Source organism: Stylophora pistillata, chromosome 7 (genome assembly GCF_964205215.1).
Source record: "Stylophora pistillata chromosome 7, jaStyPist1.2, whole genome shotgun sequence".
Lineage (NCBI taxonomy): Eukaryota > Metazoa > Cnidaria > Anthozoa > Scleractinia > Pocilloporidae > Stylophora > Stylophora pistillata.
The window spans coordinates 24901948-24917759 of record NC_142525.1 but is presented as its reverse complement, the minus strand read 5'-3'; the positions used below and the strand labels follow the sequence as shown (position 1 = coordinate 24917759).

Sequence of the window (15812 nt, the reverse complement as noted above, 5' to 3'; positions counted from 1 at the left end):
AGGAATTCCTTAATTGTAAATTATGGTCCGATGATTGTCAGAACTCAATAGAGACTGCGATATGGCTCTAACTCTCTGGTCTTTGAGTTTGACAAATTTTAATTAGTACTGAACGTAACAGCGAAGCATACTTTTCGAGTGATATGTTGGTGCAGATTTCTGAATTGTGCCACTCCAACCTCTGAAAAAAATTTGCATGGTTTAAATTTATTTCAAATAAAGAACTGCTTGCTTTATCACCTCCCTTGAAGTAAAGAAACTGTGGGTGGTCACTCACTACAGGTTCGAGTGTGATTCAACAGCAGACTAGCTGTGTACCATTCGCCACGCAACATTTTTTTAATTTACAATTTTCTGGCAGTTTGATACTTAAGATAAAAAGAAAGATACGATTCGTGAACGAATCGCACTGCTGAGAGCCAATCAGAATGCAAGAATTACCTAAGATTCAAAACTATGAAATAAGTATAGGTACTAACATGATCTCGAATGCAATTTCGTCATCATCATCTTTATTTGCCTTATTTTAACAATTAAAAAAATAGTTAATTACAGCGATAACAGTAAGAAGGCGACGAGACCCAAGAAGCCACTAGGCTTATGGGAGAGCCACCTCACTTAGAATAATAAATTAAGTAAAGAAAAAGTGCTGCGAATGTGCAGCTTGGCCAATTCAGTGATCATTTAAGGAAAAACTCTTGCAATTTCGCTTTAAAGCTAAGAAAGTTTGACGAACGAGTGACTGAAATAGAGAGAGAGAGTTCCAAATTTTAGGACCTTGGTAGAGAATTGTAAGCTGCTTGACATTTGTACGGCACAAATGCGTTTGATAATTACTGGCTGTTCTGGTACCATAGTTGTGATTTTGGCTATTCCTTACAAAAAGATCGAGAAGCAATGGGGACAATAAGTTATTCTTGAAATAAAACATAAATTTAGCGATTTCAAACGTATTGACTTGAAAAATTTATAAAATTCCTAGTTTGGAGAATAAAGGGGCAGAGTGGTCTCGATAGTCTGAGTTGGCGATAGCCCGCACAGCTCGCTTTTGCAAATAATAAATTCTATTTAAGTTAGATACGTATGTGGACGACCAGACGGAGTTACAATAGACGATATAAGGATAAACTAAGGCGTAATGCAAAGTGAGCTTGGTTGCAGAGGATAGGGAAAAGCGAGACGTAAATATAATACCTATTGATTTAGCGATTTGTTTACATACATAGCTGATATGGTATTTCCAGGTGAGATGATTGTCAGTATAGACCCCAAGGAATTTAGTTACATTAGCTTGTTGTAGGGGTTTACCTCCAAAGGAGAGAGAAATGCTGAAGTTAAATTTCTTCTGTCTGGGTTTAAGAATTATATAGTTGGTTTCCTTGACATTAACTGAAAGCTTGTTACATTTTAGCCAAACGTCAATGTTTTGGAGTTCACCATTAAGTATAGATTCTAAGCAATTTAGATTTGAGTGAGAATTAAAGATACTGGTGTCATCAGCAAATAGTAGAGGGTCTGATAATTCAGAGGCATTAGGAAGGTCATTAATGTATCGAATAAATAATAGTGGGCCTAGAATCGAACCTTGAGGAACACCAAACTTGATGGTTTGCATCGGAGAGCAAGCTTGATTGAATTGGACAAATTGCTGGCGGAATGAAAAGTAGCTTTTAAACCACTGCAGAGCCACGTCACGGATACCACAGTGCTCCAATTTGGCAAACAAGATTTAGTGGTCAAGAGTGTCGAATGCTTTGGAAAGATCTAGGAAAACACCCACCGTTGTTTGGTGTTAGTCGATTGCAGATGCAATTTTGTTTACCAAATGAATTAGCGCGTGCGATGTTGAGTAATTTTTCCGAAATCCGAACTGACAGCGGTAAAGTATATCGTGTTTTTCGACAAATTCTACTAAGCGATTGTATATGACCTTTTCGAAAAATTTGGTGTCAATAATCACGAAGAAAATTTTCAGAGACAATAAAATTGCACGAGCCCATAGGTCGAGTGCAATTTGCGTTACTTGTAATTTGCACTCGTGTTACAACTTTGCAAACGTGTTACATGAAAAATGCACTCGTTTTCAGCCAATTAGACGCACGTGATTTTTTCATGGATATTATTGATTATTTTATGGGTTAGGGACTAGGTCTCTGGAAGCATTCTTTCTGTGCATCTTTACAAACGTCTTCTATCATACATTTTTTGGAGAAGATAGTTACATAAGAGCTGAGATCCATTTTAATTTAGCTCAAATTAGATAAAAAATTCTAAGAAGCCATAAAGTTGTCCCACTAATCGTGACGAAAAGGGAGTGGTAATTGAACCAGGCGATAGAAATGTCACGTGATATATCCGAGTGACGAATAGACCATTTTACAGGTGTGTACTTATCCAAAATAGCATATTTAACAGTTCTATTATCTGTAACGTTTTGCAGATAATAGGTCCAATGTGGGCTCAATAAAGATAGATCATTATTACCTAAAAGCATCTTTTTCAAAGATAGAACCTTGTCTGTAAAAGCAAAGGGGCACCTGTTGCACCTATAACTGTCAATTATTAAATACTTCGATCATTTCTTCTTTTCACTGTTCATTGTGTGAAATAATTAATGTATGACAGTGATAGACGTAAACAGTGATGGGGGTTTTGTAAACCGTGCGTGATATTGAGATTACACCCCGTGGGCGGTTCTGAAGAAGACGTCAATGAGAGAATGCGTTCTGTGGGTGACGACTTCGATCCAATGAAAGGAAATGAACGATCCAGTGATCACCATATGACAAACAGTGTTACCACTCGAAAAAACTTGCGTCATACTGAGCAAGAACATTGAAAACCGCGCGATTAATTTAAAATGTAGCCTTGGTTGCTTTATAACCTTAGGCAAAACCTGTTGCTGAAAGTTTTGTCCTCGTGATGCTTTATCTGGACTTCTAAGACTATTCTAAGCATGGCCAGAAATCCGTGACAGTCAGCGGTTTGGAACGGGAGCTCATATATGCCAAAAGACTTCCTTCGGATATGTCACGCAACAGCACGTTTTTTTCTTGTACAATTTCGTGCCATTCTTTTAAAAGAGGATAGGGAATTTCCAAGGTTAAAAGCACTCTTTTCTCTTTTTCCCTCGCTTCATATCTTACTTCTGGTTGAGTGAATGTGATTGCGTCTTAGGTAAAACGCGAGCAACATTCACTAAATTCGTCAATCATTTTACTTGCAAATTTTCAGCGCGATTGTGTAACGCAATTGCATAATTTATTAAAGGCAAGGTTACAAAGTTCAAGAAAAGTATTTTGTGATTCAAGATGGAGGATATATGAGCTAGAAACTACCGTTTACGGCCGACTAAAAACATGGCGTTTTCTCGTAATTTTCCTCGGGCTTTAAAAATGACGTCACATTAAGGTTCCTCAGCAGTATTTTGGCTGGTTTTCCACCAAGTTTGGAACAGGTTTAGTGGCTTCAATGGCTCCTAATTTTGCACTATAAATTAAGTTCAGCATGTAAACAAAACAGTTGGATCTGGAAGAATGTTTCTGCGTACCTGCGAAGTGTGGTGATTTTCGACAGTTTATGCTACCTTTGGGCTGCTTTCAAGAAAATGTATGGCAGAGTGCGAGGATTTACGCGTCCAACAAAAATCGCTTCGGGAACCGCTTTAACACACGTAAATATCCACAGAGCATGCAGCGAAAAGTTGTACAAATAGTCCACTTTATTTTGCGATCTGGAAGAACATGTCTCCTTTGGCGGTTGTAACACAAGAGTAATTATTAAAAGAAGGTTAGCTGAAATTTCACTGTTTTCCTTGTAGTGATTTTGCGATTCGTTTGCAACCTAAGACAGAGTTCGACATCGATGCGCATGCGTGTCGGCCATGCTGTCACGGATTTCTGGCCATGTTCAGCTGATCGATTAGATATTTATCGAAAGCCACCTAATAATGGAGGTGGATGAAAACTAAAGAAATTTTGAACTTCAAAACAAAACGTGTTTGCGTGTCCAACTCCTGCAAGCTCAGATGTTGTTTTAGCATTTCTATTGTATCAGACTATGCTTGATCAGTGACATTTACGGATGATTGCTTGGGATATGGCCTTTGAAGCGCCTTCACGAGATAGACATGGCGTAATGAGTTATGAATAAGGCTGAGGGCTTGCAGGCATAAAAGTAAGGAAACGTTCAGATTCCTTGCTTGGAAAGAGATTAAATTCTTTCGCAAACTTAAGAGATACAAATCTATTTATATACAACTAATTGCAATAACGTTGTCAAAGAAAAAAAAAAGCAAGATGAAAAAGGAATAAGTAGAGTTCGAATTCATTAGCATGTGGCATGAGCATACAACATTAAACTGCACATTTTCGTTTCTTTATTTTTGGAATCGCTTGAAATTTCTAAATAACATTTGATACTCTTATTGCAATTGGGTGATTACATATGAAATATTTGAGAGTTAGAAGTCAATGGCATTGCGACGACAAAGAGAGATTGGTGTTTACAATAGCAGGCTCTAATTGTTTCCTGAGGGAAAAAACCATTTGATTGTCTATAAATATCACACAATAGGGAAACTTCATCTGGAACATTCTCCTGCTCTTGACGCAAAATCAAACGTGCCGATATGTATAATGAAATACGAAAAGCAGCTGTTTTCAAAGTTATCGTTCAGTCTCCCTATTCGTTTATAGTAGATTTATTAACAGTGATCAATAGATGTATCATCTCAACACTTTGAGTTATTTCCTTTAAACTTCACTCATTTTTGGAATCAATGTCACCCGTTTAGCGTAATGAATTCGCTCCTGATAAGGGACAAGTGGGACAGTCATCGCGACGTCGCAAAGGAAACGTCGATAGAAAATATACTTTCAAAGAATGACGCGTCACGCATTGTGCGATTTGTTTCTGTGTTTCTCGACTCTATCGACGCCAGACCCCCTCCCGGCATGAGGCAGGAAAGGCCGGGAGCCTTTAGTTGACGTAGAAACGTAAATAATTTTCCATCTGTCCTACCGGCGTTGTCAGAGTACTCAAAAGTTAGTTAAAGTATTTCATGTTGTTTGAAGGCATAGCAGGGCAAGAAATGTTCATGATTTGAAAATAACGCGCAAAGCTATTGTTGTGCTTAAGAGAAGGGAAATGATTGAAGAAAAAAATATTATAATTATTCGATGTGCGTATATTGATAAGTACGGGAATTTGGCTGTTTCGAAAACATCATAACTTCATTACGGACATGTAGACGTACCGTAGCAGTGTCGTCATGGTAACCATGATTATTACGATGGCGGTTTTAGTTTTCTAGATTTTTTCCTTAGTTTATGAATGTCTCTGAGGTTGAATTAAACTTTCTGGAAGAGGAAACAAATAGCTGCGTTTTTATGTGGCAAGGCTGACGCTGCGAGTGTTAGCCCTTTGTCAAAGCTCTTTGCTCTGACAAAGGAATAAAGCTAGAAACGTCAGCTTCAGAATCTCTGTGCAGTGGTCAGTTTATCTTATTAGATCAGTTGATAAAACCATCCAATCATCTTGTATTCTCCCACCGACGGAATACCGCATTTTCTTTGGAAAGTCACTCCCGTTTATTCGTTTGACGAGAAAGTCCACGACCACGGGCGGCCATTTTTTTTATTCTTTGTCAACTATATGTAAATCCACGAAATACTATAATCATAACTGCTGTTTTGAAGTCATGATATCGTTACCGTGCACTGTAAAAGTATCATGGTAACTGAATTTGATAACATAGAGGTTTCACTTTTCACGTTGAGCTTTATTTTTTAGTTTAATAACATCACTAAGAAAAACTTCTGTTGGAATGATAACATTATATATTTCAATTGATACAGCTTCCATGGGAGCTGAGTTTGCAAGTAGCCGATAATCTCAGTTTTCCGAGCTCTGAAACAGCTCTGAAATAGAAAATACCCAGTCTGTTTGTGGGTACGAATTCATCCAATCGTGTTGTTTATATGTCTCGCTCGTTCATTTCACTCTCATTGGCGATAGATGCTATCAACGCTCGAAGATAAAATTCATATACACGCATATCCATGTATTATTCTACGTCTCTTTCTTTCATTCTTTATTCACACGTGGAATCCTTAACTTTAGTAGTCTGTAATCTCGCGGCTTTCTCAAGTGAAATCAATTTCATCAAATGTACTTCACTAATGTTTTTATTTACCACCAGGGTTTAGGGGTAGGGTAATCTGGACAAGACACCGAGAAGTTCTTACTTTAGTATTCCAATCCAATGCACCTATTCACAAACTACAAGTTTTAAGATATTTCTACAGGAAATCTGATATATATGGCTCCGGAGTTGCCACAGATCAAATTGGAGACATCAAATGATTATTGAATGATATTTGATTCAATATTTATTTAATAGCTGCTGGATGGTCTTCCTTTCAGGTTGCCATTATGAATTAGGCATAAAAAAAATCAAAAGAAAAAAAAACATGATAATGATAATACTGATCATGAAGAGAAATAAATGTTTCCCACTAGTTGTCCTAGTTACTTCTGGTGAATTAACCACGTTTTCATCTTCGTTTGCACCTCTGTCTACATTTTATGACCTATTTCTCCTTGCCTGAAAGGAAATTAAAAATAAAAGGAGATCAGTTTGGTAAGAAATAACCAAGTTTCCTTCCTTTCAAATAGAGAGCACAAATATAAGCATTCATGCTTGCTCCAAAGTTAGTCTTGGTACGCTAATTAACGTTGAATCATTAAAAGCTGCAATAAACGATAAAGCAATTCATTAAAAGTTTACTCAAAACCTCGCTAAATATATTTAAACAGTTATATAGAACCACAGATTAGTCGGTTATTTGCAGAGGCGGATCCAGACCTCGAGCTAGGGGAGGGGGGGACGTTTTTGTTTGTGTGTGTTCACCTGCCGGCTTTTCTCCCTCTATGTTAGTTTTTTAACCAAAATTAGGGGGTTTCTTTGACGCCAGTTATTCGCTATTCTCTATTAAATCATACCCGTTTTGTTGAGTATTAAAGAAAGAACTTAAAGTTGAAACTTCCAAACCCCTCCTCACCCCAGCCCTGTCGGAAAATCTCCTAACTGAGCTTACAGAGCATTGGGAAGCTTTGACAGTAAAGTTAGCCTAGGAACTTTTATACTAATTTAATCCGAGAGAAGAAAAAATGGAGTTTTGGCTCGTGGCTTTAGTCTGGTTTTTATTGCCTTTTTCGTTGGCTTGGCTGATTTGGGTCTATGGAGCTACGTTTCAAAATTACAACAGGATAGAGGCCAGACGCCTTCCTGTAGAACAAGACGAAGTCCAATTGCAAGGTAAAAGAGGCCTTAGTAAAATACCTAATTAGTTAGTCAGGGAAATCTGAGAGCAGCTTATGTTCTTACTATCGCGGATCGATTAAGGCTGATTGAAGATCATGACATCAGTTGAATCTCTTATCTCGGTAAAGCTAGTGGATCTTTCGGTTCGCATTATTTTATTATGATTAGCCTTTCTAAAAAAGCAGCTTGTTATTAATATTTAATTGCGCTTCACCATTTATTCGTTACTTTAAAATTCAGCTTGCAAAAATAAATTGATAAAATGGATTATATTTTCTTAAAGTGTGTTTAATATTATAATAATTAAGCTGTTGCATGTAAATATTTGAACTACATCAGTTCATGATATCTCTCTTCCTAATTAATAGTAACTCCAAATATAGCTCAACTTAACTTCAACAGTTCAGTATTAACAGTATCCTATGAACATCTATTAGTGACCTTAAAGTATCACACAGTGTATGTAACAGCAGCTGAATTATAAGATGAAGTAATCAGACAATTTTAATCCGTAAGCGCAAGCAAAAGTTCAAACCACTTTAACAATGCCATTTACGTTTTATGGTTAAATGTGTACTAACTTAACGTTTTTGTTATGAATTGCTCGTTATGCCCAACTTATGCGATTTAAGTAAAACCTATAATAATCCAGGCAGCAGATTTACAAATATTAGCAGATTTATTTCTTATTTAGCTTAAATTGATCATGGAATAGCATATAGGCCATAAAATAATTGCTTCATCCACTTGAAGTCTATTCACTCTCAGTTGACCACAAAAATGGTACCAAAAACTTGTCAGAAAGCTGCTTAAACGATGAAATGAACATTGTAATCTGGTGCGCAAATGATCACTTTTCAGATAGATATTCAGTACAGTGTACCGATGATGTCAATGGGGCCTTGCAGTAGCAATTGAAACCTAGAAGAAGTAGTAATCAATTTGTAGAAAACAACCAACGATCTATAAGCCATAAGCAACACAAGCAGCAAGAAGCAAGCAGCAAGCAACAAGAGGCAAGCAACGAGCAACAGGCAGCAAGCAACGAGCAACAAGCAACAAGCAGCAAGCGGCAAGCAACATGTAGCAAGCAGAAAGTAGCAACAAGTAGAACCAACAAGCAATAAACAAGAGAGAACATTACAAAAAGCAACACTGCCACCAGCAACACTACAACAAGTAACAAGCAACACCGGAACAAGAAACAAGTCACAGGAAACACGCAAGACAGTAACAAGCATCATGTCACAAGGAGTACTGCAACAGGCAACAAGTAGCCAGGAATACTGCAACAAGCGACGAGAAACATGCATAAAGCCACAAGCAACAAGGAACACTGCAATAAGCAACACTACAACAAGCACCAAAGAACACTGTTACAAAGAAACATTTTAACAAGCAAAACTGCAACAAGCTATAAGTCACAAGTTAGGAGTACTGCAACAGGCAACAAATAGCAAGCAGCAAGCAGCAAGCAATATGTAGCAAGCAGAAAGCAGCAACAAGTAGAACTGCAACAAGCAATAGGCAAGAGGGAACGTTACAAAAAGCAATACTGCAACCGCAAGCAACACTACAACAAGCAACACCGCAACAAGAAACAAGTCACAGCAAACACGGAAGACAGCGACAAGCGTCAGGTCACATGGAATACTGCAACAGGCAACAAGGAGCAAGGAACACCACAACAAACGACAATAAAAAACATGCATAAAGCCACAAGCAATAAGGAACACTGCAATAAGCAACACTACAAGAAGCAACAAACAACACTGTTACAAAGAAAATTTTAACAAGCAAAACTGCAACAAGCTATAAGTCACAAGTTAGGAGTACTGCAACAGGGAACAAGTAGCAAGGACCATTTCAACAAACAAGAAACATGCAAAAAGCCACGAGCAACATGGAACACGACGATAATCAACAAGTAACACTAGTGAGCAACAAGAAACCTGCAAAAAAGCCACAAGCAAAAAGGAACAAAACAATAATCAACAGGAAGAAGTCACAGCTAGCTACAAGTATTAAATATTTTTGTATTCATTGAAATTATTTTACTGGACTACATATCTATTAATCGATTTTGAATCGTAATTTGTTTGGCGACTGATGAAGTTCGTTATAAAATCCAAATTTCAATAAATAAATATCAATAAGTAGTAATAAATATTAATAACAAGTAATCCTTTTCTAGCTCAAGTTATGTGTTATAGAGGCTAAAAAACCTGCAACATATGTAGAAATTACAAAGAAAATACTAGTACACGCGTAGAAATTACAAGTACATCGATAACGCCTATGAGATGAGTGTGTTTTTCTGCATCCGATATTTGCATGAATAATAAAAAGTCTTGTGTTGAATTGAAAATAGCTCAACTTATACCTTGATAATTTGTGCTAGGATAACTTTGTTTTTGTGCAACCTAGTCAAATGTTATCGAGGTTCCTTTTCAAACATATTGTTATGCATACACTGCTTGTGATACAGCTTATTCTTTTGCTTTTTTGCCATAAAATAGTCCAGCCGCAGAATGTTTGTGTTATTGTTTAGAATTTGTGTTCTCTACAAGATAGCTTCGCCTTCTGAGAGATTCATGGACAGACTTTGCAAGCTTTTTGAACACCTAACTCCACATGCTAGTAAAAAATACTGCCGCCAACAAAAACCTCTCGACTTTTTTACATTTGTTCCTAGACGTTGATTTAATTTTGGTTGTTGAACAGCGAGTGAAAATATTGATAAGAACTACTGAACTGATTATGGCAGAACTTAAACTTTCGGTAATTGTTGTGACTACCAGATTCTATGGTGGTTTCTGAGAAGGATTCAACTGTATTAAGACCATCCGAATTCGCAATAGAGGTATCTCTCGCAATAAAAAAAATTAAACCAAAAGATTCACTTTTCTACGAAGTGGGTTGGCAAAACATTTTTGCAATGGAACGAATGGAAGAAAGGTCTGGAAACATTTGCTGTCACAATATTTATCTCTTTCTCGCTGCAAAACTGAAAGTTTGTAGCCATCAAAATAAAAGACAAGCTGTCAACTAAATGTACAAAAATCAGTAGCTCTCAGTAGCTCTCGCTTTCCGGTGTGGATTAAGTGCAGTGATTTTCTTCCATTATTTCATGATGTATGACTGTTTTCGAAGTATTTGAGCGCTCAAATTAATGAGTGAAGTTAATTGCCGAAGGGCAGCAGGTTTCTCTTTCTTTTTAGTTGTACAAAAACATCTCAACTGCTCGATGATTCACGGCGTGGAGAATATTTCATTTATTTCAACGCTGGAAACATTCTAATCAACAGAAAAATTACACTAAGCGAGATGGTTAAAAAATGTTAACTTTAAAGAAGTGGACCCTGACCGATAGACCTTTTTAGCTTCATACGTCACAGATTGAATAGGTTAAAAACAATCATATGCAAATTGTATCACCAGTCATATCCATATATATATATCTTAATAGACGTTTTGTTGTGTAGTATCGCTGAGTATTTTTACGAGTTGTGCCGTATTTTGACGAGCCCGTAGGGCGAGTCAAAATACAAATAACGAGTAAAAATACTCAGCGATACTACACAACAAAACGTCTAATAAGTTATTTATTATACAACACGCCAAACTGTTATTTCAGTGTGGGCGAACTTCGCGGATAATTATTTACTGGGAGTGCTTGACAGAAGTACGCGAAGCGGAACGGAACTGGCGCGTTGTTGTGTTGCTGTTTCTATTTTCTTCATTAAATGAATAAATTTTCTGGTCTTCAAGCTGTTTTTCTTCGTTCGATTCATCTAATGAACTTGGATCTATATTTGCCAGCCATTCTGACTCTTCGCCCTCGGAAATATGATTCAAATTGTCCGCCATTTGGTTTTTTTTGCGTAACTACAATCCAATAGGCGATTTTACAGTTGTGTACTTAGTTGCCAAGCCTTTGATTCAGAGTGAGGCTAAAGATGACCTTGTTGTGATAGAGACCTGTATCTAGTTAGCATGATAACAAAGTGATTTACGTAAATGAGAACGATCCTTCGCAGTAAAGCACTATTTGAGCAATAGTGAAAATCAGACCTGAAAAAAATTTCAGGCCTGTACGGGACTCGAACCACTGACCTCTGCGATACTAGTGCAGCGCTCTACCAATTGAGCTAACAAGCCAACTGGGAGCAGGCCATCAAATTAATTCGATATAAACCCGTAGATGATAAATCAAACAACAACAAACATATGAAACATTGCTCAAATAGTGCTTTACTGCGAAGGATCGTTCTCATATACGTCTCATAACCGCAGTTCACACATATGTTTCATATGTTTGTTGTTGTTTGATTTATCATCTACGGGTTTATATCGAATTAATTTGATGGCCTGCTCCCAGTTGGCTTGTTAGCTCAATTGGTAGAGCGCTGCACTAGTATCGCAGAGGTCAGTGGTTCGAGTCCCGTACAGGCCTGAAATTTTTTTCAGGTCTGATTTTCACTATTGCTCAAATAGTGCTTTACTGCGAAGGATCGTTCTCATATACGTCTCATAACCGCAGTTCACACATATGTTTCATATGTTTGTTGTTGTTTAAAGTGATTTACATTTGAAAGGCAGCAAGGTTTGTATCATAACAAGGTCATCTCTAGCCTCACTCCCTTTCAAAGGCTTGGCAACCAAGCACACAACTGTAAAATGGACTATTCTTCGCTTGCGCGATGCGAGAAAACCTGTTTAACCGGTACGCTACAATAGACGAGTACAAATACCGCAAGTGTTTGTACTCGTCTATGGCATTATTTGTACTCGTCTAGGTGTAGTTGGATAATAATGTGTCATATTAACTACGAAGTGGGAAGAATCGGGTTGTTTTGCACTATTGCGGAAATAACTTTAAGAAAAATTGTTCTTCACCACGAGAGTGAACCTAATCCTCGTCCTGAATAGCTAATTGCTTGACGGCAACCATTTGCATATTTCAGCATATTAAGAAGCGTCAACTGAGAATGGTTTTCTTTGTTGAGGACATAACTCCTAAGAAAAATTGTACAGCACCACACATTATTAAGAATTCTCAGTAACCCTACGCGATGTTCTTTTCAGAAAAGCTTGGTTGGCTTTGACGAAAACCGCTCACATTCAGAAAACTAAGAGACCGTTACGAAACATGTTCCTTCTTGCCTCAGGGGGGTTTCGAAGCCGTCAACCGTGACGAGCTTTACTATTTACTCCAAGGTGTAGTATGCATATATTTGTAGCTTGCTTATTTGAAATTTATTTTGTTTCATTGGATAATAACTACTTTAAGATGCCTTAAGAACTTTATGGTTTTAAGGAAAACGAAACATCGCTAACCATTCACCCCTCATACAAGATGTACTAAATTGCGAGCGATAGAATCGTCTTCGAGGGACATGCTAAGTGGGAAAAAAGCGTTCGACTTTAGACTGTTGATTTAGTGTTAAATACAGAAAACCATTTTCTATGGCAGACATTTTGTTCAGTTATAATCACGTTTGATTTCTTTAACTCGGTTACGTAGTTTTCGATTCTGCGCACAGATTATTCGGCTCTGAGACGTGCTCTTTCCGTCAACAATACTTCATTAAGTTGAACTTATTCGAAATATTTTTATTCAGAATGCCTTTATAAATACTTTAAAGATAAATAAATAAATACTTTAAAGATGCGTTAAAATTCTACAATGCTACGGAAAGAAAAAAACAATGCCAACTTGCAGTACGTCTATTTATACAGAACACAGAGCCTTGATAAATCATAGTTAGTAGAAGAGTTTTCTTAGGTAAAGGACAAATCCTGTTTATTCCCGATACATTTTTTCAAGGTCTTGTTAAAGATTTTCAACTTCTGAAAGAGTCTCATCTGTCAAAGTATTAAGTTCAGGAGAAGCCCCCTTTAAGAGATTTTTATACTCCGTTACATAGGCACTGATCACTATAGAATGCATGCAATTAACAGCAAACCAGTATCACTAAACATTTGTAAAACTTCTTGCATACCTGATGGATTCGGTGACAGATCGAGGCAGCCATACCAGCGACCCCTTTTCTGACATTTTCATTTTGCGCCTTGCGGGGTACACAGTCTCTTTTCGACGAAGAAGAGAGTATGTAAATTTGTGACGTAGTAGTTCACGTGTGACATTTGTGAACAACTGTGATCGTACACGGGAAAACGTACTTTAACGCTTATCTGTTAAACGGGCAAAGACTAACGGGTAGTTAACGGATAGTTAATGGCCTTGAAAGTGTGGTAACGTTTTGCCTTAACGGTCGGCATGTCATGGCTAACGGTCATTTAGAGCGTTCCAACGCTTCGCTCTAACGCCCTACTGATTTTGCCTAACGGCTCATGAAGACTTTCTAACGCTTCCACAACTTGTTGTATCGCATGGCTAAAGCCATTAAAATCTAACGCTTGCATATGACGACTTAAGCGTGAGAAGCAGTAGATGCAGCTAGTCAGGTGTACCAAAAAGGTTTTCACGAATTTCCGAATACCTCACAATAACCATCTTACACAATAGCAAACTCCACATCGGTAAAAATGTAAATTTCTCTAAAAAAAGTCGCGATTGTCGAATGTTTCAACTAAGGAGCGTTTGATGGCCCTGCCTGAAAGGGAAATAGCCGGATCGCAATTATTAAACTTGGATGTTTTTGAAAGGTCACAAGCACATCTAAACAAAGTCAAGAAACGCGTTATGAACAAACTCCCTCACTTTCCTGGCGCACATTTTCAGTGACAACATTATTTTGCATTCGAACGCTTTGTTGCTGTATACCCTTTGCCGTCGTCAGAAATAAAAAAGATCTTGGACAAAAGTAATGTTCAATATTATAGTCGAGAATGTCAAATGATAATTATGTTGTGCGAAGACGAGAAAAATTCAACAGCTTGACACAGTGATCACTTAATCATCCAGTAGGAAGGATATTTGCGATGCGTGAATATATCGTAAACGACGTTATGCAAATTTGGTATCTTAGAACGAGTCATATCTTGCGAGCCGCATCCAGGACTTTAATTATTCTTGTTAATATACATTATTTTTAGGCATTTCGATGCCTAAATTAAGGGGAAAATTCCCACCTGAGTAAATCCTAGACTTTCTAAAAAGTTCTTTGCTGGATTTCATATGGCGACCTCTCGCGACTTTGTCGCTCGCGGTTGGCCGCTTCGCCGCCAAAAAAGCCAGCTCACTCCGCTCGCCAAAAGGTCGACTTGTCAGGGGCACCCAAAAACCGTTTTCTAGAAAATGATCTGAAATGCCCCGTTTATGCTTCCGAGTGTACCTTAAAAGCAATATAAATGAATTATTCGAATCGCAAAAAAATTTGATCTGTTCGGTCGTTCAAGTAGTGAATTCAGACTAACGAATTTTTTAGGGCTGTTTTTCGCCTTTCCCGAAAATAACAGCCCACAACAAGGACGACCTATTTCCTTAGCCGAAATGTTTAGCGGTCCTTTCAATTTTTTCCCGAAAGCGTTATCTTGGTGGGAAAGTTTTCGAATTTTCTAGGGCGACTTAGCATGTATAGAAAACTATAGGAATTCAATAACGGGTTTCAGAAATTTTGCTATTTTCATTTCTTTGTGTTTGTTGTTTACGAAACTGACATTCTAACGGATACAACTAACGCTCTAACGCTCGGATGCTAACGGCTAACGGAAACTAATGGCTTTCATCCATTTAACGGAAGGTATGATGTTTTCTAACGCCTCACCTAGCCGTTCTAACGGATACAACTAACGTTCTGACGTTCTGATGCTAACGGCTAACGGCTAACGGCTAAACTTTTCGATCTAACGCAGTGACGTTTAAAGCTAATGGTTCTGTTAACGCTTCTAACGTTTCTGTGAAAAGTTTCTAACGGGCAACTGACGGATGACTAACGGTTTTGCCCGTCTAACGGATAAACGTTAAAGTACGTTTTCCCGTGTACGGTCACAACTTTTTTTGAATAATATTAGGATATCATTAGGATATAGTGCATTTTTAAAAGTTCTCTAGAGTTTTGAAAGATCTGCACTTTAAGGTAATGAACCGCAGATTAGGATGTTATCAGCATATCATTAGCATATTGAGCATTTTTAAAAATTCGTTTGATTAATGAATGGAACAAGACCATTTAGTGGCTTGGCAGACACTAGAACGCCTGTTCTGCAGGCTAAGGAGTTGTTAATTCTACCGCGACAGCGCAACATTTGCTTCTCGTCGAGAAACAACGTCAATTGTTCCACTCGTCTGGGTTTCGATTGGTTTCCATTACGTAGAAATTGGATTTCACTGGCAAATGAGTTGGCTTGGATCGTTCGTATCCAGTAGGTCTCGGCGTGGTTGATTTCATTGGCGCAAAGCTGTTCGTCTCGGCACACTTCTAGGACTTCGTCTGGTTTACGTTTATTGACCTTGTGTTTGACCTTGCTGATGAAACAAAGCCGTACAAAGCTTTTTCAATTTAGTTACTTTAATCGT

The 15812-nt window shown here is 37.8% G+C and overlaps 1 long non-coding RNA gene across 3 annotated transcripts in view; it reads right to left on the bottom strand.

Moving 5' to 3' along the window:
- Window positions 1-13872, bottom strand: part of LOC148727212 (uncharacterized) — a 58233-nt gene extending 44361 nt beyond the window's left edge. The window contains exons 1-3 of one of the 3 annotated variants that reach the window (XR_015989885.1): window positions 13333-13698; window positions 12227-12346; window positions 6364-6607 (exon numbers count right to left, since the gene is read on the bottom strand). This is a non-coding gene — a long non-coding RNA (uncharacterized LOC148727212). Of the gene's footprint in view, window positions 1-6363; window positions 6608-12226; window positions 12347-13332 lie in introns of those variants that run through there. The other 2 variants (XR_015989886.1, XR_015989887.1) reach the window with 2 other exon arrangements.
- Window positions 13873-15812: the final 1940 nt, after the last annotated feature.